The sequence below is a fragment of the Mobula birostris genome, chromosome 5 (assembly GCF_030028105.1).
Source record: "Mobula birostris isolate sMobBir1 chromosome 5, sMobBir1.hap1, whole genome shotgun sequence".
Taxonomy (NCBI): Eukaryota; Metazoa; Chordata; class Chondrichthyes; order Myliobatiformes; family Myliobatidae; genus Mobula; species Mobula birostris.
The window spans coordinates 157699902-157724300 of NC_092374.1; the positions used below are offsets into that span (position 1 = coordinate 157699902).

Genomic DNA, 24399 nt, shown 5'->3' on the forward strand with positions numbered 1-24399 from the left:
GTCTGGTATTAAATTGAACCGTTGAACTATTGAAACAGGACAGACATGGAATAATTGTCATTCAGATCATAATGAATTAACCTAAAACAGATTCTACTTTAACTCAATCCTCTCCCAGTCTAACAAGCACATGTAAAAACAAACACACGACATCTCAAAAGACAACTCACCATTTGGATAAAACTTGTCACACACAAGCAAACATTTATTTTTTTTCCGCTCTCTAAGAAACAGAGAGGCAGTATTTTCTCTCGTACTGCTTGACAGACCCACTTGTGCAGCTCTTAATACAGTGCAGGATTAATCCCCGGTCCTAGCATTCGAGCATCCGATGACAGTTCTCCCCTTCAACTGGATGGCTCAGGGCTCAAAACACTGTGAATTCTGCACATAATCTAGCTTCCATGGAGGAAGTCTAAACTGTGCGTGGTGATGTTTGTCAGAACCTCAACACTTTCCGCAGCTGATTGATGATTTCCACTGTGGACAACACAGCTTTCAGAGCTACAACAATGCAAAATATTCTGCAAATTGACCTACAGAGTTTAAAAGGTTACAATGGAGGGTAGCAAGGTAATGTAATGAGAAAGATTCTGTAAGACTCACTTTGAGACTTGGGCAAGTCATTAAATTGTCCAAGGAACACCATGGGCAACTAATGAGGGGATGTTTGCAGGAACCATGTTCAGCTTCCACTCTACTCAAACCAAATCACTTTTCACACAAGCTAATGTCAAGGAATCATTTCCACTCCACACAATCTGACCTGCAAAGGTAGCTTTCATTAGAGGACGGAAATGAAGTCAGTTAAGGGTATGGACAAGCTGCTAGAACTGATCTTGTAGTCTTATTTGAAACCCTTAGCCTCTCATACAAGCCCCTCCTTCAAAGTGTGGCCTTGAGGACCACAGCAAGCGGGGTGAAAGAATCAGAGGTCATACTTATTATGAATCATTTGGCAGGTACAGGGACAGTCTTGGTTATCTTGCCTTCACAGATTAAGGAATTTCTCACAACCTGAAAAGCAGACCTCAGCAGCCAGCCCTAATCCATGATGACCCAGCAGCATTTGAAATGAAATTCAAACCATTAGCCAGCTTACTAGGTGAGGGGTCACTGGCTATGCAGCAAGGCTACCAACTACAAAACAGCAGCAGCTTAATTCTACATACCACAAGATCAGATGGGTCTGAGAAGAAATGTTACAATTCCGCATCCCGGTGTTCTTCTCTGGCGACCACCCTGTAATGGGTTTTGGTGGCATTGTGATACACCAGTTTTTCTCCTGAGGCTACTGCTGAAGGATTGCTCTCATTGCCTCTGAATCTGATCATGTCCTTGCCTTCAAGCGGTGCTTGACACTGACAGGTTTACTTCAGACTGCTGCACTGCTCCAAACGAGTGGACAGTCCGGAACAACTAGATGTGTGTTATCCAGTTAGTGAATCTATCCATACACACCTCCCAAACTCTGAGCACGTGACTACGCAAGTGTTATTTATCTATTTATCAATATACCATAAGATACAGGAACAAAGTTAGGCCATTTAGCCCATCCAGTCTGCTCTGCAGCACAGAATAGGCCCTTCCAGAGACGCTGCCCAATAACCCCCCAACCCTGCCCTGATTTAATCCTAGCCTAATGACGGGATAATTTACAATGACCAATTAACCAAACAACTGCTCGGACTGTGGGAGGAAACCAAAGCACCCAGAGGAAAGCCACGTGGTCACAGAGAGAATGTACAAACTTCTTACAGGCAATGGTTGGAATTGAACCTGGGTTGCTAGAACTGTGAAGCGTTGTGCTAACCACTGCACTACCATACCGCCCCATTGTATGGGGACAAATGTAAGCTAAAGACAACACACAGAGTGAACTTCCTCTGGTCAGAGAGGTTCAACAACGAGAAAGGACTTTCTACTGAACACTAGCATTTCATTCTGTACTCCAGTTTTCAAACTGTTTTGTCTTCTGCCTGTTTGTTGGCTAATGTTAGCATTTTTTTCCCTCCATCAGTGAAGGGTTGTAGAACATAGAACAGTACAGCACATAAAAAGACCATTTGGCCCACAATGTTGTGCCAAAGCAGCTAAAAAAAAAAATCAAAAACACCCAAACAACAATCCCTCCTACTAATACCATATCCAAATACCTCCTCCTTCACATCCATGTGCCTAACCAAACAGCTCTTAAAAGCCTCTAATGTATTTTCCTCTACCCACCATGCCAGGCAGTGCAAGCTGGCATCCACCGCTCTGAGTAAAAAAAACCTGCCCCTCACATCCCCCTTGACCCTACCGCCTCTCACTTTCAACGCATGCCCGCTGGTATTGGACACTTCAATCCTGGTTGCACTTCACCACCAGATCTGTGGACGTAGCTGTCTCAAGTACCTGCCATAAATAGCTCCAGTATGAAAACATTATCTCCGTTGATCACGATATAAAAGACATTTGCACGTTACTACATAGGGAAGGTTCGGAGTGATAGGTGCAAAATCCAGCCAAAGGTGGTCAGCACGGGCAAAGGCCAAAAAGATCTGTTTCCAACTGTACAACTCAGTGACCCTTATGAAATCAGCCTCAGCCACTGAAATCTATCAATTGTAGTGCATCAGACCAGGAACTACTTAGTTTTCTGAATCTTCAAACGTTTTCTTATAATGAGGGAGCCAGAACAGAATAATACAATTGGCCAGTGTTACCAATGGGACAGCGCTTCACAAAACTTCAGTACAACTACCCTGTTTCTATACTCCATCCCCAAAAAGTGGATGATTTACCAACTGTTTTCTCTATCTGCCCAGCTACTCACAATGACTTATGCACCCAAAATTCTGGAGGAACTCAACAGGCCGGGCAGCATCTATGGAAATGTCGACGGCACTCTTTTCCATAGATGCTGCCAAGCCTGCTGAGTTCCTCCAGCATTTTGTGTGTCTTACTTGGATTTCCGGCACCTGTAGATTTGCTCTTGTATGTGACTTTTGTACCTATAGCCTCAGGCTCCTCTGCTACAATGAGAGAGAAAGGAAGATGAGAGCACATTTCAAGAATAAGGCAGAAACAAACTCATAACAATAACTGAGGTAGTTACTTGTCAGCAGCTAATCAGAAGCTCAGTTCAGTTTCTGTCAGCATTTGCAGGAGTTGTGCACTAAAATACCAAGCAATTGTGTGTGAGACTCATAAGGAATGATAGAGGTCTTGAAAATGAGTGTTGAAGGGTTAGTACTGATATCAATACCATGCCTAAAAATGATGCCCTGAAGGACTTTCGTGGATAAGGATGGGGTCCGAAAGCAAACTGTTGGAGGAGCTCAGGGGTTCAGGCAGCATCAGTGGGAGGGAAGGAAGAGGAACAGACAGCCGATATTTTGGTTCCAGACCATCTAGATCAGAGGCTCCCAACTTTTTTTATGCCATGGACACCAACCATTAACCAAGGGATGGGTGGATCCCATGTTGGGAAATCCTGATCTAGACAAAGACGGAGGAGAGAAAGCCATTTTAAGGAGGTGAGTGAAAGTTGGAACAGGAACTGGCAAGTGATACGTGGATCCAGGATGATGACCTACCAACAGCAACAGTGCAAAATGTTCCTTGGCTGAGCACAGAAAAGGCTTAGGACAGTGGTTAAGGTTTAATTCCTTATTAAGTAAAATACATTTTACTCAAAATGGATCTTTAAGCAGTCACTTTTGTGCATTCTTTAAAAACCATGGAAAATATCAGGTTGTAATAAAGTGCCCAATGCAGATGATCTTCCACTACGTACAACAAATACAAAGATAATGGTTCGCAAAACTTCACGCATCAGCATATCCAATGTAGAATAACCTAAGGCAACAACACCAATTTCTTCCCTCATGTCTGACTGCACGAGGGGTGACTTTGCCTACATTGCTTTTGTCAGAAACCCAATGGGAGCCCTCTACTCCAGGCTCTATCACAGCAAAACATTTCCAGGAGGAACTTCCTTGAAAAAAAAATGCAGCATTCTCACCAATTCAAGAACATCCCTTGCTCAAGATCAGTCATTCTGCTTGAGAAACACAGGGGAGGGCTCCAAGAAGCTTAGATATCTCTGATAGGAACACATGTTCTTCCATTCTTTCGATCTCTGCCAGAGAAGGAATCTGCAAGCAGCCTATCGCTGTGTGGTTCACTGTGGCAGGCAGGTAGGCCTGTCTACCTCATGTGGTGTCCCTCTCTTTCATTGAATGCTGGTGACATTGTAGGATGGTATCGTGGTTCTGCACTTATGGATCAGACTATTGACTTTATGATCTGCAGACTTCTTCAGACTTATGGTTTTTATATTCTGTTTTTATTTCTAAGTCGCCCATTCCTTTTCCATTTTGTTGTACAAGGGAACAGTGTTTGGGGATTGACTTCTGTTGCATTCTGTTAGTTATTTTGCGTGGGGAAGGGATTGCTTCTTGGGGATTGATGCTCCTGTTCTGTTTTGTGTGGGGGGGGGATGGGTTTAAGTTTTCTTCACTGAATGACTTTCATGTTCTTTCTTGTTTCATGGCTATCTGGAGAAGACAAATTTAAGAGTGTATATGGATACATGCTTTGATACTAAATGAACTTTTGAACATTCAATAATACAATCTGCTCATCCGTTCAGTCCATCAGTCTCCACTTATCTCTCCCTCACCCACCTCACGTCATTATGCACAACACAGAACTGCATCAGAAGCACATCATCCTCCATCCGTAGAGACAGACTGACAATGATTAAACAATAATTATTTGCTGGTCTGATTCATTGCCCTGTGGAGCAGGAGGCTGTTGATCATTCACCAAATTGAGCACTGAATAGGAAACAGCAGGCTGAAGTCAACAGTCAGCTGATCCAGAAGCTGGAAAGCACAAGCAACGTCAGTGACAGACACATCGGTGTTGGTTCTAGGGCATTCAGCAGCCCAGTACCAACCAGAAATAGCTAAATCTAAACCCTAGCTCCTCACTATCCACATTCTCCTATCAATTCATTGCAAAGCAGCCAACCTCAAAAAAAAAGGAAATACCGCATGGACCTTTCGACCCAGACACTATGCTGACTACCAAACATCTACTTGTACACTATTCCTTCCTTCAAAACATCTTATTCTCTCAAATTCTAATCAGCCCTGCCCAACCAAAATTCTAGCATGAAACTATAATTTACAGGGTCAAATTTACCTGCCAACCCAACGCATTTTTGTGGGAGGAAAATAGGAAGACTCACAGAGGAAAGCCACACAGTCACAGGAAGAATGTGTAAACTCCATACAGACAGCATTACAGCACTACCTTCTATTAAAAAAAACCCAATCCGGTCAACAACAGCGTTTCACCCTGCCAACCCCAACCCCTCCCCACTTCCGGTATAGATCACAAGACTGAGGTCAATTTGAAATTTGGGAAGAAAAGCACTTATCTGTTCATATGCATAGGTATCTCAAATCAACTGTGCAGCCAGAGACGTGTTTTTTTTTAAAAGTTGGAATGCAGAGAACGTGACTGCCACTTCATGCAGAAGCAGCTCCCATAAACATGACAATGAACAGATATTCAGAATAACTTGCCCTCTTTAAGATTGTGTCACGAGATCACCAGCCTTCACTTGGTTCAGCACATAGCACTTTGGTTAATGTCTCATTCAAACATCACATCTTCAACAAAGCAAACTCCCTAAAGATCACAATGGAGCATCAATCTGGATTCATGCACTGAACGCGGGTTTCGAACACGCATCTTTCAGTCAGAAGTGACAACGCTGCTCAGAGAAACTGCAGAGAATTAAAACTGAGAATTGGTTAGAAATAGTTTCAAACAGTTATTTAATACTTAAATATTTTGATAGTCAAAAGTACTTAATCCAGGTTAAGCAAAGAATTTTACTTGTAAATACATTAATGCTTCATTGAAGATCTACTGAACTCAATCTGAAAACCTACAGCATTGAGTTGTACAGTACAGAAATGAACTGTCAGCTCACACATCTATGCTGACTTTCCAGTCTAATCCCATAAGGACTGCACTCTTCTGTACTTTGCTTATTTATGTGCCTGTCTAAATGCCTCATACATACAAATTATTTGATTCCATAACCACCTCTGGCAGTGAATTACAGATATGAATCACTCCATACAAATTATTTGATTCCATAACCACCTCTGGCAGTGAATTACAGATATGAATCACTCCATTCATAGTTTCCCTTCATCTCCCCTTTGAAACTCCTTCTGCTCACATTAAACCCTCTTGTTTTTTGATACCCCGATAATGAGAACAAGATTCTGTCTATCTGCATGATCTATGCCTCTTATTATTTTATATGTTATTAGGTTACCCCTCAGCCTCCTTCGCTTTAGGGAAAATAAGCCCACATTATCCAATCTATACCCAATCCAGACAACATCCTAACAAATATCTTCTGCACAATCTCCCCAGCACAATCACATCTTTCCTATAGTGTGGCAATCAAAACTGCACACAGTACTCCAGAGTGGCCAAACCATTATCTTGAAACACAAGTACAGTCTCTAAATCTTATATTCTATACCCATTCACAACTCATACATTCTATGCCCCATCTATGAGGACAAACGTATACACCACCTTCATCACCTTATCAATCGTGTTGTAAGCAGTTACACTTAACGTTACAAATCTTGTATGCTTACTTTAGTATACATGCTGTTCTGAGGGAATATAAGCCTCTGATTTTGTAATGTCAGAGACTTCCATTAAAAATTTAAGTTCACAAATAAAATTATATAGATAATGGACAAGCTCTAATTTTCGCAGATATACTGCCTCCTGCCCCAAATTCCTTACGACTATTATAACAAAGAGGAACAGACATTCCTACTTACATATGCGTGCATGCATTACAGAAGCTTGCAAGCTTCAGCACAAAGAGTAACAAGAGGTGATGCCAAGAACTAAATTCCAAAGCACATAAAGATTTGACTGACGTGCACTCCCTGACGGAATTTCTACCAAGGAATGATCTACACCAATTCACAGCTTAATCATACTCCAAAGGAAATTTGCTTATAAGTACTCCACCAGTTTCACCTGTTCCTCAAACTTTGAGACTTATAATGGATTAAAACAGATAAGGAACCATAACAAAAGCATTTTGATTAAGAATAAGGACCTTGATTATCTTATTAAAAGAAATCCTTCAGCACTTGAAGACTGTACGCAAGACTTTTGAGATAGTCTTTTACAAATTTGGATATTAACTTGTTGCACAAAGAGGGAAACTCATGAATGAAATTTATAATCATTTGCTGTCAAGTCAAATTTCAGTGTTTTTACCTTATCAGTCCAAATATTGGAACTTTCATTTCACTAACAGCTTTAGAGGAAACTTTGACGCAAGTGTTCAATTCTGTGCACCTGCCATAAAGTCCACAAACCAAAAACAACAATTTGTTTGGGCTTGGGAGGATATTATGAGTTACAGTTGCTAAGGAGTTGCCCCATGCCAGTTCAGTCACCGTACAACACTCATGCTAGACCAGAGGCTCTCAACCATTTTTAGGTTACCCAACCCCTTGGCTCTCAGACCACATCCCTAGTGCCCCCCCTCCCTTCCTGGCTATTCCAAAGACAAATTGGTCAGTGTAAATTGTCCCATGATTAGACTCGGGACAATCCAGGGATTGCAGGGTGGGCAGCTTGAATGACCTATTCATGCTTATTCATTTTTTTCTCATTCTCTATTTCTATCTAGGCAGATATAAGGATTTTGATTTACGATGCAGAGTGAAAGAAAATAGGAACTGCAAATTCAAGGTTGTGTTAAGTGCAAAAATGTTTCAAATCAACTTAAAGCTATGAGTTAAAAGTATTTCATTGCAGTAAAATAATTTTCATCAACAATTTTAGAGTATACATTAGTAGTCCAACTATTCACTACTACATTGCTTTTTCAGCTTTCATTGAGGTGGATGGGCTTGGTGCAGTGATATCAGCTTCTCAACATCAGGCTGAATATCACTCAGGAGTTTTCAGATCCCCACATTCCATAATTTGCGATCTGTCGTGTTGCTTTGAAGGAAGTTGGCCGACTGCACCAAAACTGAGCTCTATTAAATCTGACTTTGGAAAGGCAATAAAGAACATCTAGACGTTTTCCAACAGTACAGGAGAGCATTCAGAGATTTCCTTCTACAACCAACAGCCTAGGTACGAGCAGTTTCCTTTTAAGAGACATTTCACTTTTGTGTGCAAGCGTTCAAACTGTTCATGATTCTCAGTATAAAACTCCTGAAACAGTCAAGAATTGAGAGCATGGGAACTGATTTTAATTACCACTGTAATGACAGTATTTAATGATTTGTGCAGCTGATCACTTATGTTTTATTCAACAAGATGTTGTCTGAATTACAGAGCAAATTGTAAATACATTAGGCAATAACTCCACAGTTGTGTCCTATCATTGAAGGTGTCCCATCTATTGTACAAGCAAGAATGTTGGCGTGCAGAATGTCATTCTCTTTGAAAAATTGTTCAACGCCATGAAATATTGACTCTCCGTTCATACCCGTTTCTCATCCCCTTGCAAATATCAACTCAAAAATAATTTGTCTCAGTAAACAAAGGTCAAATTTAAAATGATATACTAAATGGGACAGATGCTAAAAAAAAAATGGTCAACACCTACAATTAAAATAAAACCATACCAAACCATCCACTTATCATGGTTTTCAGTACCACAAGCCTACCAAATGTCTTCATTTTTCCCATAAGCATGCTTGGAGCCACAGCAATAACAGAGTATTCTCAACCACAGCCTTGGACAGATCAGTGTCCATGAGATTCCAAATGTGTTTTACCTTGTGCTAAAACCCTAAGTAGTTTTTTTTAAGCAAATTGGAAGTCCAGATACATTTCCTGTAAATTGCTCTCACCCCAATTTATGGAAGTAGCTCCCCATTAAAGACATTTTCCCACAATTCCCTCAACTACCTGCACACTCACCCTGTTGCCAGAAGGGTGCAATTACCCTGTGACACTGGCCTAGACCACTTCCATTACAAATGTGGGCACAGAAACTTATAATCACAAAAAACCAAGTACAAATATCAAACCAATTAATAACTAAAGGAATTCAATCTCACATTAATTATTTTAGAATTGGTAAAAGATAGATAATTTATTTGGAACTTATTAACACCTCAGTAGATAGATATTCTGTATTTCCTTACATCTCAGGAGACCATTTCAGCTCAAGTCTACACGAGCTCACAATGCACTCCTATTCCCACACTAATTTCCTCTGTGACCCATTCCTCCAGTTTCCTCAGCAACTCTACTCCAACCATCACTACCAAGTTCTGGTATCAAACTGGACTTGTGACAATTTTACAGTGGGTACCCAGGTCCAACAACCAACACACGTTTTGGACGTGGGAGGTAATCAGGGCACCTGGGTATGATAGTGTGGTCATAGGGAGAATATGTAAGGTCGACACACACACAGTAGGTGTTCGGCTGTGGGGCCCAGAAGCCCCACACGCACAATCCACTGAGTGCAGTAAGGACATGGATTAATGTCGAGGAAAGGTCAGAATCAGAATGAGACGTTTGAAATTTGTTACTTTGTAACAGCAGTACACTGCAGGTCATATACATTACAGGTTACAATAAAAATCTGTATAAATAATGCGTGCTAGTGTTGTTGGTCTCTTCAGAAATCTGATAGTGGAGGGGCCGTTGCGTGCAAGACTTCAGGCTGCCCTACCACTGCCCTGATGATGGAAATGAGAAGAGGGAATGTCCTGGGTGGCAAGGGTCTTCAACGATGGATGCCACATCCTTGAGGCACAGCCTTTTGAAGATGTCCTTGAAGGTGGGGAGGCTATGCCCATAATGGATCTAGCTGGGTCTAGAAACTTCTGCAGCCACTATTGATCCTGTGCATTGGAGCCTCCATATCAGGTGGTGATGTGAGTCACCATCATGGCAAAGATGTTAAATGGAGGAGGCTGTTGCCACGGGTTCCAGAGGATTCAGTCACTCCCAATCCAGTGTTGATATAGATGGTCTCCCTACATGTATGGGACAGGCCAAATGATAGACACTCCGCTAAAGTCAAACTTAGCATAACGTAAATCTACAGCACATTACAGGCCCTTCGGCCCACAATGTTGTGCCGACCATGTAATCTACTCTAGAGACTGTCTAGAATTTCCCTACTGCATAGCCATCTATTTTTCTAAAGGTCCGTGTACTTAAGAGTCTCTTAAAAGACTCTGTTGTATCAGCCCCTACCACTGTCGCTGGCAGTGCATTCCACACACCCACCACTCTGTTTGGAAAAACCTATCTGACATCACCATAGAACAAGCACTAGAGACCAGAATCACATCAACAGCAATTCTCAGCATGGAAAACTGGCACGGCAAGTGTGTTTTTGTTCCCAAAATCAACACTAATGTTTCTTTTATGTTCATTGTCATTTTTCATATTTCCTTACAACAAAGGAGGTGCCACTCTGCCCATCGAGTCTGGCAAGTTTTCAGAACGAACCAGTTCCTCCACTAAATTTCCTGTGATTAGTTTCTTTGGAATGCAGGAGTGAACTTGAGCTCATCCACTGTAATGGGGGAACTTGGTAACAGCTTAAGCAGCACATAAATGCACATTTAAATATAGAATTTCTAGAAGTTGGTGCCTGTAATTTATTGCTTCCCCACAAAGGGCACTTAATAGTCTACCTTTACTTCATCAACTGACAAACTTTAAGTACTTGTAGACTACTTTAAAATGTTTAGAAAAGTGCATGGAAAATGTTCTTTGCTGAATGAGATGCAAGTGAGCTTTTAAAGAACTATCGCCAAACAATTCCTTGGTTGAGTAATTAGCACATGTTGAGTCCAATTGCCTCAAAATCTAGAATCTTTAAATTATTTCTCCTTTAGTCCAGGGAGATTTTCAAATTTTATTAGCTTGGCAAATTTGGGTACTTTCTAATGTTTTAAAAAAGTTAACTGATATATCAGATTTCAATCTTAATAAACAAATGAATTTAAATAATTAAAATGGCAGCTGGTGCAGTCATTTTACCTCCTTTAATATTTACCTGGATACACCTGTGGCAAATAGAATTGGCCAATAGCATTTTGAAACTCCTCGGCAGCTTTTGTAATGCAAAGTGAAGGTGTAAATTCTTGATCGTTGGTAACTTGCTGGCATGGAGTTTTATTAGTGAAAAAAAGAGCAACATTTCAATATTTCTGTCAATAAATCATCAAAATATTTCCCTTTGTAATAAATCAAATTCCACATTTTTGCAAAATATACAGTATTTTAATCCAGCTATGCTTCAATCTTTTTGCTAACTTGTACTTTTTTCAGGCTATTGGCTAATCTTTATAATCAATTTGTAACTGAGATGAGTGACTTGTTCAACCATTTCAGAGGGCATCTCAGAGTCAACCACAATGGGGGGATTTGCAGGTACATAAAGGCGATAAATGTAAAGATGGCGGATTTGTTTTCCCTAAAGGATATTAGAGAAATCAGGCTCCGTAAAATGCTTCTAGTTAAAAGCTAGTGCATTTTTATTTCCAGGGTTGCTGCATGAATCCATTTAATCATTAGCTACTCTGCTGGCTTGTGGATAGGACTGAATCAGGGCACCAATGATAGGCTTGTGTGCATGCTTTCAGGGCAAAAATTCATAGCCTCTGATCTGACCTCAGTTTGTGGGATGAACTGCAGTCTCTTGTTTGGCTGGAGATAAAAGAAAACCAGCTAAGTATTTTACACATGCATCAGTAATTAAAAGGCATATTAGAGAATGATTTAGCTCAAAGGTTTGGAAATTTCAGAAGCAATGATCATTCAATGGCTTTGCTGTGGCCAAAAAATGTGGTAAATCATGAGTTAGTCATTCCTGTATCCATGACCCACAGATTTGATTTCCTATGGAAATGGTTCACTAACTCAAATTAAAATAGACAAAATTCAATTTATGGTAATACCTAGCTATAAACAGTATACATTACAAGGTTGCTGGATCACAAGTTGATCAGAGGCAGACATCAAATTTCATGTAATTTACATAAATTACTTTGATAGAGGGTAGGCGCGGGTGGTGGAACCAGATCTTCAATGTGTGCTTTCACCTCCTGGTCAAAGGAAGAACTTGAATACAACTGGGATGGACATTTGCAAATTTAGTTCATTGTAGGCCATCTTTATAAGATTAAAACTGTTTAAAGATATGTAAACAATTCTATAATAAGCTCGCCATGGTGTAGTAAGTCTCTGCTTCTTTCCACCCCACACACTAAAAAAGTCTGAAGTGAAACAAATGAAGAGAATGGACCAGGGTGTCAGACCTGAATATAGATCCCCTCCAGGTTTTGTACACCCAACTTATGTACTACCCGCTCACATGAAAAATTGTTCAGGAGATCAGTGAGATGGATTTGCTGACTGCTGTTCTTGTACATCAGTCACTGAAAGCAAGCATGCAAGTACAGCAGGCAGTGAAGAAAGCTAATGGCATGCTGGCCTTCATAACAAGGGGAATTGAGTATAAGAGCAAAGAGGTCCTTCTGCTGTACAGGGCCCTGGTGAGACCACACCTGGAGTACTGCGTGCAGTTTTGGTCTCCAAATTTGAGGAAGGACATTCTTGCTATTGAGGGAGTGCAGCGTAAGTTCACAAGGTTAATTCCCGGGATGGCGGGACTGTCATATGTCGAAAGGTTGGAGCGACTGGGCTTGTATACTCTGGAATTTAGAAGGCTGAGAGGGGATCTTATTGAAACATACAAGATTATTAGGAGATTGGACACGCTGCAGGCAGGAAGCATGTTCCCGCTGATGGGTGAGTCCAGAACCAGAGGCCACAGTTTAAGAATTAGGGGTAGGCCATTTAGAACGGAGTTGAGGAAAAACTTTTTCACCCAGAGAGTGGTGGATGTATGGAATGCTCTGCCCCAGAAGGCTGTGGAGGCCAGGTCCCTGGATGCTTTCAAAAAAGAGATGGATAGAGCTCTTAAAGATAGCGGAATCAAAGGTTATGGGGATAAGGCAGGAACTGGATACTAATTGTGGATGATCAGCCATGATCACAGTGAATGGCGGTGCTGGCTCGAAGGGCCGAATGGCCTACTCCTGCACCTACTGTCTATTGCGATGTGGCGGATGTTTTCTACCATGTGGGATCTCAGTTCACTGCAATACCTTTCCATCTTGCAGGGAAATTTAAATGGTTTAGTTAAATACCTTGGTTTAATTACACCTTCCCCTTGGCTCGCCCATTTTTTTTATTGAACCTATATTGCCAGCTTCATTTCTGACTTGCAACTGTTTGGGGGGGGGGGGGGGGGTTACCAGTTGTCAGAAATGGGATATCACTGTAGCCTGGAAGCGGGTGGGCACAGGCAGCTCTGCTGTTATTGATCACTGGCCTGCTCACTCCAAGGTGCAGCAACTTCCTTGCTGCCATTAGGAGCCGTCTCTCCCAAGCCTGATGCTGGTGAGGCACTTCTTCAACCATTCATGCTCCAACTGACAGCACCTTGCAATACTGAACGACAGAAGCTCTCTGGGAAGGACCAGGGTCTCTCCTTCATGCTGGGCCACCCAGGATTGGAACAATTCTAACCCAAGAACTCCTGAATAGCTCCAAAATCTTGTGATCCCTAAAGAGGGGAAAATGAATCCCTGGCATCATTAAACCTACTATGACAACCCCCATTCCCCTTCTGTTGGAGAAACAAATAAAACCACTGCAGTTAATTTGGAACAAAAATAACATTGAGAAATCTGAGTTCTTATGCAATCAAGTTAGGAGATAATCATTAAACAGCAGCTAGACACACCCTCATAACTGAAAAAAATTCTTGATGCAAGTTTTCCTGTCATAAGCCCTTTGCTTGATGGTAAATTTTAGTGGGCAATAAAGTTATAAAATAAATACTCCACTGTATCTGTTTAATGTTCAAAGCGATATTGGCAGGACTACCTGGTACCTAAGAAAAACAAGATAATGTGCCTTAACAGCTACTGCCCAGCAGCTCTGACATCTAACGTCATGAAGAGTTGAGAGGCTGGTCATGGCAGGTCACAAGGCAACACTGTTCCATAAATCAGTTTTTCTTTTTAACTGATTTGGAACTGGTCAAAGCTGGGAAACTGCCTGCCAAACCACTCAACCAACAGCCATCACAGCCAACGCTAAACCTCTTTCTTCTCGTGATGGGCAGCGTTCGCCCAGTTAGAAACAATACCAAAACCACAACCAGATTCCACTCTGCTACCTGTCTAGCCATAAAGGTTAATAGGTCCTTATCACAAGGCAGATATGCACATATCAGTGCTAGAATTTTAACCCATGCTGATGGGCACACTGCCTTATGTTTCATTTGCCTTCCTGCCCTAGATATCAGTCTAAAATAATCCCAATGCCAAAGACATCATTGTGAACCCATGCGAACAAGCTTCAAGCTCCAGTTGCTCTATTTAAAAATATCTCATCATGTCTGTCATTTATTGCTGGGTGCGAGCAGCTATCGAAATCACCTCTCAGAGTTTGTTGGGGGGGGGGGGGGTGCGTAATAATCAATCTGTTTCACTCCGGTCACCTGCTCTTAAGGCCTGACACAGAAACAAACAAGGTAGAAAAGTGGTCCAAAATAATGATTTGTGATTTGGATTAAATCATCAACAGGAAATAAATATTTTACTGCAAAATTATTGGCTTCGTAATATACTATATATTGGTAATGTCTGCAGATTCGAACTGAGTACAGAATCTAAATATCTGAAGGACACCATTTGCGAAATGAATACGCAGAAAAAAGTAATTGTCATGTTCAATATTTTTTGCAATTTTATTACAAATAAAAACAGAAAACCTACAGCACAATACAGGCTCTTTGGCCCACAGAGCTGTGCTGAACATGTCCTTACCTTAGAAATTACCTAGGGTTACCCATAGACCTCTATTTTTTTTGAACTCCATGTACCTGGCCAGGATTCTCTTAAAAGGCTCTATCATATCCGCCTCCACCACCATTGCCAGCAGCCCATTCCACACACTCACCATTCTCTGCGTTAAAAGAAAAACTTACCCGACATCTCCTCTGTACCTACTTCTAAGCACCTTAAAATTGTGCCCTCTCATGCTAGCCATTTCAGCCCTGGGGAAAAAAAACTGTATTTGTTTCACCTAATGAGCAATAATAATTTTTTTTTTTACAAACTGTATTTTTTTCTCTATGAAACAAAAATGCTGAATCCATTTGCCTTCATATTACTTTTCAATTCCTGAAAACCAGATGTAAAAATAAAGTGAGGAGATTTAGAGAAGAATTGTGGCACTAATCATAGTGGCTGCCTTACAGTGCCAAAGACCCAGGTTCAATCTTAACTCAGGTCCTGTCTACATGGACTTGGCTCATTCTCCTTCTGATGACAACTGGTTCCTCCCATATCCCAAAGTCATCCAGATTGATGAATTAATAGACAACTGTAATTTGGCCACCAGGAATGACAGAAACTTGGAAGGAGCTGATGAGAACATAGGGAGAATTTTTAAAAATGGATTAATAGTGGATTGCTATAGATGAGTGGTTGATGGCTGGCAAGGAAGGACAAAGGGGTCTAGTTCCATGCTATATCTCTATGACTATACAATTTCAGAGCACAAAGTGAGGTCCGCATTACAGAAGAGGTTTCAGTGACATCATCAGCATCTTAGTTGTAGCTCAGATAGTAAGTCTGAAGCCTTTTTTGTTGAAAAGTTATGGGTTCTTAGCCGTGAGACCAGCAGAACTGTAGGAGTGCTACACTGGTGGAGATGCCATCTTTTAATTAAAACATAAAAAAAAAAGATGGTCTATTGGCTTTCTGAGATGGGAATAAAGAATAATTCTAAAATACTACTAGGAAGAAAAGCAAGGGAGTTCATCCATGTTATTCTGGTTTATGTTTACCCTCATATCAGCTCTCAGAGACAGATGAGCTCATTATTAACACTTTCTGGGAATCAAGACTTAAATGTTAGAAACATGAAACACAAAAAAGTAAACATAATGGCAGAAACACTCAGCATCTGTGAAAAGAGAAACAGTTGATGTTTCAGGTCAGATCTTTTGCCAGAACTGGGAAACAACTTTAAGATGCAGACAAAGAGGCAGGAGGAATAGCTAGTATGGTGGTCCGGTGAGAATGGGGGTTTTCACCATGTCAAATGGGTATTATTGGGGCAGTTAGGAGGGCAATTTCGCTTCCATGTCTGCATTGTTAATTCTAGGACTGCAGAACATGCCCAGAATGTCAATATGTGGCAATCGAGAGAGAAAAGAACTGAACAATACCACAGTTGGATGACATCCTTTCACCCTCAACATAAATCCCACTACCTTCTCTGACATGCTGAGTGCTTTCAGCATTTTCCATTGCTGATCGTTGAGGAAGTTTGCCGTGTCCAAATCATCTATTGCGTTTCCAGCATAACAAGGCACCAGTCTGCAAAACTAAATTCTTATTTTGCCGTAACGTATTTTGAGACGCCCTGAGGTTGTGAGAGGTGCTATATAAATGAAAGGCTTTACTTATTCCAGTGTAGTAACTATTCCCCTGTATCCTCAAACATCCCTGGCTATGTTTTATATGTACCAGTTGGCTCAATAATTTAAAATGTCACATACCCCCCTACAATTCATAAAGTGCAATGGACTGTGCTAGAACAAAATACAATTTTCATTGAGGTACAGCATCAGGTGCAAATGTAATACTAATGTGTCCTGCCAAGAGCAGCATGCACTTGGCATCTGACTGGATCTGAAAGTATGGCCTAGAGACCAGAGATATCCAGCTGAACTTTTAAATGGAGCTAACCGCATTCTATTTGTAACTCACTGCTCCCTTTGTCTGAGCATTTATTTCACATATGGTTTCAATATGGAACCAGACAGAAATTTCAGGGGTTGATTTAAATTTACAACATTCAGTAATCTGTGTTTGTTAAAAGCATCACAGGGCAGTGCTTATTTTACAGTTAGTCTACTAAAAATATATTGACAAGCTCAATGCACAATTAAAGCAAAAGACAAAACATCAGTCTTTTCCACTCAAATGGAGAGTTGAATAGTGCAGTATTAAGTGGAACAAAACTTAATTATTTATTGAGATAAAGCACGTAATAGGCCCTTCGAGTTATGTTGCCACGCAATCCCATGATTTAGTCTGAGCCTAATCACGGGGCAATTTACGATGGCCTACCAACCGCTTCATCTTTGGACTGTGGAGGAAACTAGAGTACCCAGAGGAAACCTACGCAGTCACTGGGAAAATGTACAAACAGGGAATTGAATCCAGATCGCTTGTACTGTGAAAGCGCTGTGCTAACCACGTCACTACTGTGCTGGTCCGTACTGCTGCAATTGAATGGACCTTTTTTTAAATAAAGCCTTCAGTTGGAGAATCAGTTCAACATGTCAATGAGACACACAAGCCCTCAATTCAGCTTCATGGTTGCACTGAAATAAAACTGAAAATGCTGGAAGCGCTCAAAAGAACAGGCAGCCTCTGTGGAAAGCAAGAATTAATATTTTCAGGTGAAAGACCCTGTAGAAAAACCTGGGAAGAAAGAAAAACTGTTTGTTTTAAGTTGCAGAAATGGTGGGAGAGAAATAAGAATCAAGGGAATATCTCTGACAAGGATTGCAGTGCGGGGCAAGCTGTAGAGGTCATTAAGTGGAGGGGTTAATAATGGGGCCAGATTCAGAGCGACGTTACAAAGCAAGGAACTTAAAAGATGTGAAATGCAGGGTTATACTCAGCAGTTTAAACTGAGCCAATGCAGAGAGAAAACTGACCAAATATCATTGATGGATAACTTATGAGAGTTCTGGCTCAGAGAAAGCTCGTTCGTTATCTGAAGTTTCGGAATTCAATAGAAAGTCAGGAAGGCTCAGGTGGAAGATGGTGTGTTGTTCCTCAAAGATTGAGTTGGGCCCAGTTCTAACAGTCCAGAAGGCCGCAGTCGGACTGGACAAACTAGGAATGGGATAGAGTGGGATAGTGAAAGGTCATGGGCACTTCCTGCAGCATTGCATTTTGCAGCAGTTTACAGGTCCTTTCCGAATCACTAATACCCACCTTAGACATTATGAACAAGCATCTGAAAGGCTGGCAGGGTGCTTGGGGATGGATTTGCCTTCTGCTGCATGTCTGCAGGCACCTTCTGCTGGGTGGGAATGGGCATTTCCATGTACCTTCCCCCCTCCCCCAGTGCCAGCCGGAAGACCTTGCTCACTCAGAGACTGGCGATCACTCATCTTGCACCTATACCCAATGAGTTTGCCTCCACAGCCTTCTGTGACAATAAATTCCACAAACTCATCATCCTCTAGCTAGAGATATTCTTTCTCATCTTTGTTCTAAAGGGACGTCCTTCATTCCAAGGCTGTGCCCTCTGGTCCTGGAGCCTCCAATGATTGGAAACATCCCCTCCATGACCACTTTATCTAGCGTTTCAATATTCGGCAGGTTTCAATGAGATTCCCCACCCCCCCAACTCATTCTTCTAAACTCCAGTGAATACAAACCCAAAGCCATCAAATGCTCCGCATACATTAACCCTTTCCATTCCCAGATCATTCTCATTAACCTCCTCTAGACCCTCTACAACGCCTGTATATCCTTTGTCAGACAAGGGGCCCAACTGCTTTGCAGCTGAATCCAAATCCAGACAAATGAAGCATTTTCCATGATGAAGAGGCATAGGGTGATTTAATTATAATCTAATTGAAGTATTCTACATACTGACTTAGGTACTCCACGACTGGAAATAGTTCCAAGGTGGAATTCTTATGTAGCACCATTGCCCCAAAAACATTCCTTCAGTGTCATTGGACGGTGATATGTTCATGTATATTTGTGGCTGCAGGCTACAAAACTCGAAAAAGGCCCATTTCCTTGTTAAGTATTAGATACAAATTCCAAAGTAAGAAATAAAAACAACCTCAAAGAATTTTGTTTTGACGCAGGAAGCAGGAACTAATTTACGTTTTGTAATTCTGTTATCTCCAAAACTTCCAACACAGATGATGATCAATAAAGCTTTTTGAGAGACGGTCAAAAGTATCATTTCAAATTTCAGTAGTTAAGATGAGACTTCTGTGGATCGTCACCTTGTCGCAGTGGAGAGGCCTGTGACTTACTGGATCCAAAGTTGAGCTCCTGGTAGGGTCACCCATGGCGATAAGGTCAAGGGGGAGGATCCAGACCAAGAGCAATCCAACCAAGTACCCAATGGCGAAGCTTCCAGAAGATGATGTCACATCACATCGAAGGGAGAGGAGGTCTGCAGCAGTGAAGGGGCCCGACTGTCTTGGATGCCATGTCACTGGCCCCTGACCCCGATCTGCCAAAGGACCCTGTGGTGGCTGCCCGTGCATCAGTCTCCCCACATTAAACACAAAGTCACGCACAGGCATTCTCCACTGAGGAAATAACTCCTTGGGAGAACATCAGACTCAACTCCAGTGATCGCACTACTAGTAGCATAGATGAGATTCAGGCTTGATATCTCAACGCATCTCAACCGAGGGTATATTTAAAGTACAAAATCATAACTGATCTCTAAACAGTAATTCTGAGATATCAAAATAAACGACAAAATTTGCAAGAAAATGAGGGCTGAAGAGGGCTCGCAGTCCCAAATGTCAACTGCTTATTCATTTTCACGGATGTTGCCTGGCCCTCTGAGTTCCTCCAGCATTTTGTGTGTTGTTGCTTTGGATTTCCAGAATCTGCAGAATTTATTGTGTTTAATGCAAGGGGATTGTTCACACCATTTGTAGAGTCTCCTGCCCTTATGCACATTCAACACATTGTGCAGAGGTGTAAGATTTGTGTTAATTCATCTGAAAGGGTTGGGTGGTGTCAGTCAGAACCTTGTATTTAGCAAACTGTCAATCAGAAATTAGAAGAGAAACTACCTCCTAGTGTGGGCTGTGAGGCCATGCTACTTCCGCTTTGCTACCTGTCACTAGCGATGAATTTGAGGGGCTTTCACTGCCTCTAAACTCTGTCATAAAACAGTTGGCACAGAGCAGAATCCAGAAGGCAATATACACGGCTTTGAGTTTGATTTCACGCTAGCTTTTCTCATGCCTTTGACCAATTCAGAATGGCAAAGATGATAACTACTACTGCCACCTATCATGACTGAGCTACTCCCGTCCTGGCACATCACAGAATTGCAATACTCATCATAGCCATCACCTGAAAGCCAGTGAGGCACATTATTCTGCAATTCTGTCTGGGTAATTCACATCCAGATAGTCCATATCTCACACCATAGAAACAATGGGCCCGAACTTTCACTTAGCTATGAGCTTCCCAAGTTTGAGCTCAGAGCCCCTACCCAGCCAAGTGGCCAAAAGCCACCAATTATGACAGAGATCGTTGGAAAAGATGCCAAATCCTATGATTTCATACAAATACACCTCTCACCTTGGTGAACACAGCCACATTAAATGTAAATGCACTCTAATCCATCGTGGAAAATATTTGCTCAAGTATGAATTCAGTCTGGCTACTGATTAGCAAGCATGCTTGCACCCATGACTAAAGTTTCTTAACAAGATGTGACATTTTTTTATTGCACTGAAGAGTTCCAAGTCATCCAAATTCTTTCCTTATAAGGTCTTTAGTTTTCATTCTACCCTCCCTCCCATTTCCGCATACTATCCTTTGTATCAAAGGGCTCTCCCAGAGCAAAGTTCCATACCTGCTGTATTAACTAATCACCCAACATCTCAAACTGGGGGACTGCAGATTCCATAAAATCCTCTCCTTCTCAAAGACATCATCTGCATTTTATTTGTCTTCCACACATGCGTGTGCATGGCCTAGAGATAGCAAAGTCAAATAATACATCTCACCACATCTTCCCTTCATGTAGGAAGCTCCACAAGTAAATAACCTAAACCCACTAACTGGTGATCTAAGAGCAAGGTTGAACTTAATTAAAGTAGCAATTAAAACACAGCAACTAATTTTCAAGATTCCCAGGACTGCCTGATGTCATTTCCAGTACAAGAGGGTAAAGGAGAACAAAGTAATTGATTGAATGAACTTAAATAATATCAAAGAAACAAAGCAACAGTATAAAATAGTGTCACACGAGAGAGTGCCGATGCCAGAATCTACAGCAAAAAAAAAATAAACTGCTGGAGGAACTCAGCAGGTCAGGAAGCATCTGTAGAGGAAAATGGGCAGTCAACATTTCAGATCGACACCTTTTATCTGGGCCACTATGTTATAGTACTTGTATTATTCTGGAAGGAACTAACCAATTTCATAAAGTCAGTCAACACACAAAGTTGCTGGTGAACGCAGCAGGCCAGGCAGCATCTCTAGGAAGAGGTACAGTCGACGTTTCGGGCTGAGACCATTCGTCAGGACGTAAAGTCAGTGAATATAACAGATAGACCTCTTGGAATTATTGATTAGCTTTAGCTTTAGGGATGACTATTTGGACACTCAGGATTAGCACCTAGAGGCTTCTGGAGGATTCTGTCCATTATCCTTGCTAAGTAAATGCACAATATGTTAGGAACTGATGCAGATTATCAGTAAATAATTGACTATACAGCACCTAACTCTTCAGTTGGCTTGTTTAATATCCGCTTGTAAAGGACATCTGTTCACTGCAAGCTGAAATGGGTGGTCAGAGTGATTGCTGTGATGTAACAAGTTACCAATTTTGAGAACTCAACACAATAACGACCACAGGGAGGACAGAGAGCAGAGGAAAATGGCAGCCAATTGAACATAAATTCCAGACACCAAGACTTACACAAAATCAGGTTGACAAGTGATCTATAGTAAAGAGTGGACACAGAATGAAGCTTTGAGTGACTGACAAGTGACTTTTTTTTTAATCCTTTCTCATGCCACGATGCTTCTGCACGACCAATGACCAATATTCTACCGGTAAAAAAAAATCAAATGTGCCTTTGTTAATAAATATTGCACAATATGAAACACTGTTCATTATAACACACACAAAATGCTGGGGAAGCTCCGCAGGTCAGGGAGAGGGGAAAAAAGTGGATATTTTGGGCTGAGACCCTCCATCAGCACTAGAAAGTAAAGGAGGGGGGAGTCAGAATAAGATGGTGAGGGGAGGGGAAGGAGTACAAGCTGGAAGGTGAGAGGTGAATTCAGGTGAGAATTCAGGTGGGTAAAGGTGGTGTGAGAAACTGGGAGGTGATAGGTAGAAAAAGCTGAAGAATGAATCTGATAGGAGAGGATATCAGTCCATGGGATAAAGGGAAGGAGGAGGGACACCAGAGGGAGATGATAGGCAGCTGATGAGGGATGAGGGGAGCCAGAATGGAGTGAAAAGTCCAGGAGCAACAGAGATCACAGAGGGACAACAGTGAGACAGGGTCTTGCTATATTCCTATCAAGGGTAAGCATACCTCGAAGAGACTTTGCAGTGGAGCAGCAAATCATAGACACAAGAAATCTGCTGGACAATACATTACTTCAGATGCTAAATAGTTTCAAATATTAGATTGTAAGAGACAGACGATGACCTAAACCTTTAGAATCTACTTCAGCCTTGTGTTGAGCAGAAATAGGCTAAGGAGAGCACATACATAATCCAATAGTTACTCTGTACAGGAAAGGCATATTTGCAGTTGAACTACAAATACAGTAGCGTAGTGGTTGGCATAACACTTTACAGTACCAGTGACCCAGGTTCGATTCCCGCCGCTGTCTATGAATTTATATGTTTTCCCTACACCTCGTGCGTTTCCTCCTAAATTCAAAGAGGTACCAGTTGGTAGGTTAATTTGTCATTATAAATTGACCCATGATTAGGTTAGGATTAAATCTTGGCCTGCAGGGCGATGCAACTCAAAGGTCCAGAGAGGCCTGCTTTGCGCCGCATCTCAATAAATCAATCCCGATCAACGCAGCTACTCACACAGTGAGTGGGACTAGCAGTTGACTGGCAGAATATAAATCTGTTGGCACACACCATCTCATACTGAAATAGCACACCCAAAATAAGCCCCTGTCTCATTTTGTTCCCGCAGCAGGACTTGTCAGCATGAGCACAGCAGAGGTTAAGGCAACAGTGAAGGCACGCAAGCTCCACTGAAGCCTGGCTGGACAGCAGAAAAACACGTGCAATGGATAAAGTGGTCTCTTACAAATAAATGGAAGGATTAACTGTGCTAATATAGCACATTAATAATTCAGGAGCCCCAAGGGAAATCCCTAGCCCTGTTTATGATCCAATCCATGTCTCAAGAACCAGATTTTCCAAGCTATTGCCTGCATTTAAATTTAGTGTATATATTATTACTAAGAATTACATATGCCCGTTTTATTACATTTGGGAGTTAGTCATCCCACTGGGAATGCAGCAGATGGGTTTTATATAGTTCCTCTGCTCACTGGCAGAAGTGACACATGAAGCAAGCAATGTAGGAACAGACCTACACTAGGAAAAGCCCATTTAGCACATCAGACGATGAATGATCCTTTTCTCAAGTATTCTTGCACAGATACATCCCATGCCCTTCGAGTTTGAAGGAGCAACATATTTGGCAATGAGCACCATCAGCCCACTCAACCAATGAAAGATGTTAATAGCACATAAATCATTCAAGAACCAACGCTAGCCTCAACTTGGCAGGAGAGAAAGCCAAGCAGGGTTGTGTTCATCTGTGGTTGCCCTTGCAAGAGATGAAGACCTATTGTGGGCTGTCCTTACAGAAACATGGCTCCAGGCTAACATCCATTGATCTACAGGCCATGACACTCAGGGACTTGGGCCAGATTATTATTTTTTTATTTATTTCTGTAACTATGTTTTCCTGCATTATATTACTGTGTTGTGCATGATTGTTGGAACTGTGTTTTACACCTTTGTCCGGAACGAACACTGTTTCGTTCGGCTGTATTCGTGTGTGGCTGAATAACAACTAGACTTGAACTTAACAAGTGAAACCACAATTGTTCAAGAATAACTAATTAAAAAGGGTCGTCACATATACAGCTTAGCCAGACCAATCCTGCTTTCATAAAGATTCTGAGCACTGGAAATGTACTTAGTCAATACCAAACAAAAGGCATTGTTCATTTTAACAAATCACATTGACTCACAGCTGAAGAATTTGATGCACATTTCAGTGTGCCTGGCAGAATAAAGCTTCTCATTTTACCAGTGGGATATTCACTCTCCGAGCAAGTTTTCTTCTGACAAACTTTCCCAAGTAACATCAATTGTTGTACAACAAGCATTGTTCATCTGAGTGAGATCTTCAGCATCTCTGGTATGGCAGTGTCCATTATTTACTACAGATCATTTGATTATTACAATCTATTT

General features: G+C 41.5%; 1 protein-coding gene across 9 annotated transcripts in view; it reads right to left on the bottom strand.

The window, feature by feature from the left end:
* Positions 1-24399, bottom strand: part of LOC140198002 (LIM domain only protein 7-like) — a 229220-nt gene that overhangs the window by 88016 nt on the left and 116805 nt on the right. The window lies entirely within an intron of this gene.